Genomic DNA, 2,834 nt, shown 5'->3' with positions numbered 1-2,834 from the left:
TTTTTTTTTTTTTTTTTTTTTTTTGAGACAGGGTCTTGCTGTGTCACTCAAGCTTGAGTGCAGTGGTACAATCACAGCTCACTGAAGCCTCAACTCTTGGGTTCAAGTGATCCTCCCACCTCAGCCTCCCAAGTAGCTAGGACTACAGGCATGCACCACCATGCCCAGCTAATTTTTAAAGTTTTTTTGGTAGAGACAGGGTCTCATGATGTTGCCCAGACTAGTCTCGAACTTCTGGCCTCAAGCAATCCTCCTTACTTGGCCTCCCAAAGTGCTGGATTTACAGGCATGGGCCACCTCACCTGGTCTAGGATATCTGTTTTTTAATGAACAAATTGGAAAGGAATTCCTTACTTTCAATATTTTAATGAGAATATCTCAAGTTCAATGAAGGATAAATGTTGGTGGAAGGCATTTCTATATTCATTATGCCCATAGCCTTTAGTATGATTTATCTAAAAAGAAATATTAAATATGATAATAAAAGAAAGTTTACTGGCTTAAAATGACAACCATTTTATTATATCTCATGTTTTTGTGGGTCAGAAATTTGGGCAGGGGCTCAGCTGGTCAATTCTTTCATTCTACGTGGCATCAGTTGATGTTACCAAGTCACTCAGTGGCATTTAGCTGGTGGCTGGTCTGGTGGATCCAAAATTTCACTCAAATGTCTGGTATCTTGGCGGATGTCAAGAAGACAGGGTTCAGCAGGTGCCTCTCTCTCTCTACGTAGTTTCAGGGCCTCTTCATGTGTTCTCTTCAGCACAGTAGCCAGACTCTGCAACATGACAGTTCTCTCTTTTCATGAGATGAAGTAACTCTACCAGTAAAGTCTGAGTCAAGAAACCAGCACAGCAGTACATCTACCATATTCTACGGGGCGAAGCAGTCACAGAGTCTGCCTATATACAACAGAGGGATGTAAATTCCACCTGTTGATTGAAAGAGTGTCAAATTGCTGCACTCTTACATGACCATTTCATAAATAAAAAAATTAAAGCACAGAGCAGTTAAGTTTCTTGTCTAGTATGACACAAAGTGATGGGATAGGGATGATGGTAAGTATCTTTCTCATTCTTATAACAGGATTAGTTTTTAGAACAAATGTGCTGAAGTTTCAGGTTTGAGTGATGATGGAATACAATACATTATCACACTCTTTTAATGGTATAAAATCTCTCATGCCAAGTCAGTTGAATGTATGGAGCAAAAGAGATTAATTACTACATTCATAGAATGTTCTATTACACAGAAGTTGAAAAGACTTTCTTAGATTTTTACATTATGAATTTTCAGATGATGAGTAAGGTGTGAATGTTGCCTAAAGGCCTTCTTACATTCCTTGCATTCATAGGGTTTCTCACCAGAATGAATTCTCAGATGTTGAATAAGGGATGAATTAAGCCTAAAGGCCTTCCTACATTCCTTACACTCAAAGGGTTTTTCACCAGTATGAATGCTCTGATGTAGAGTAAGTTTTTGGCGCAATCTAAAGGCCTTGCCACATTCCTTACATTTATAGGGTTTCTCACCAATATGAATACTCTGATGCTGTGTGAGTTGTGAAAGTAGTCTAAAGGCCTTCCCGCATTCCTTACAGTCATAGGGCTTAACACCAATATGAATACTCTGATGTGAAATAAGTTGTGAGTAGCGACTAAAGGCTTTCCAGCATTCCTTACATTCATAAGGTTTTTCACCAGTATGAATTCTGTGATGCAGAATAAGATGATAACCACGGCTGAAAGTCTTCCCACATTCCTTACATTCATAGGGCTTCTCACCAGTGTGAATTCTCTGATGCAGTGTTAGTTGTTGCCGCACTCTAAAGGCCTTTCCGCATTCCTTACATTCATAGGGTTTCTCACCAGTATGAAGTTTGTGATGTACTCTAAGACCAGAGCCACACAAAAAGGCCTTCCCACATTCTTTGCACTCATAGAGCCTGTCAGCACTATTAAGCTTCTGATGCCGAGTCAGGTGTGCGTACTGTCTAAAGGCCTTTCCACACTCTTTACACACATAGGGTTTCTCACCAGTATGAATCCTCTGATGCAGAGTAAGTTGTCCTCGTACCCTAAAAGCCTTCCCACATTCTTTACATTCATAGGGCTTCTCACCAATATGCATTTTCTGATGTACTCTAAGATCTGCACCACATATGAAAGCTTCCCCACATTCCTTACATTCATAGAGTTTTTCACCAGAATGAAGTCTCTGATGTCGAGTAAGGTGTGCAGTCTGTCTGAAGGCCATCCCACACTCCTTACATTCATAGGGTTTTTCACCAGTATGAATTCTGTGATGAAAAGTAAGCTGTTGGCGCACTCTGAATGCCTTCCCACATTCCTTACATTCATAGGGTTTATCGACAAAATGAAGTCTCTGATGTGAAGTAACAGATGTGCGTTTCTGGTAAGAGGACACCTTTTCAGATGGCATTTTCACACTACTGAAGTATCCTTCTTGAGGTCTCTCCTGTCCTTCCATTTTTCCTGTGGATTCCCAATCATGTTTTAAAATGAGACCCTTAAGGCCATGGTTTTTAATTCTTTCCATTATCTTCCACGGGGATAAATTTATTTCATAAGTGTCATTTTCTAAAGATAACTTCTTGGTTTCATACTTGGTCTCCCAATCTAAAATGAAACAAGAAAGCAAACACATGCTGTTTTCTTTTACTAAAAGAAGCAACATTTCTAATGTAGAAATAAAAGACAACAAAAGTAATCCTCAACCAAACTCTAAAATTGGTTATACAATTTGGAAAGAAAAAAAAAAGCCAAAGGGAACATCAGGAAAAATGAGAGTTCATACAAAATAGCAAGATTGGT

At 39.2% G+C, this 2,834-nt stretch overlaps 1 pseudogene across 1 annotated transcript; it reads right to left on the bottom strand.

Moving 5' to 3' along the window:
• Positions 1-496: 496 nt before the first annotated feature.
• Positions 497-2,667, bottom strand: LOC105543098 (annotated as a pseudogene). Its single transcript, XR_001006574.1, has one exon. The product of XR_001006574.1 is annotated as a zinc finger protein 82 homolog pseudogene (transcript).
• Positions 2,668-2,834: the final 167 nt, after the last annotated feature.

Source organism: Mandrillus leucophaeus, unplaced genomic scaffold (assembly GCF_000951045.1).
Source record: "Mandrillus leucophaeus isolate KB7577 unplaced genomic scaffold, Mleu.le_1.0 Scaffold274, whole genome shotgun sequence".
Taxonomy (NCBI): Eukaryota; Metazoa; Chordata; class Mammalia; order Primates; family Cercopithecidae; genus Mandrillus; species Mandrillus leucophaeus.
This window is presented reverse-complemented; position numbering and strand designations above follow the sequence as displayed.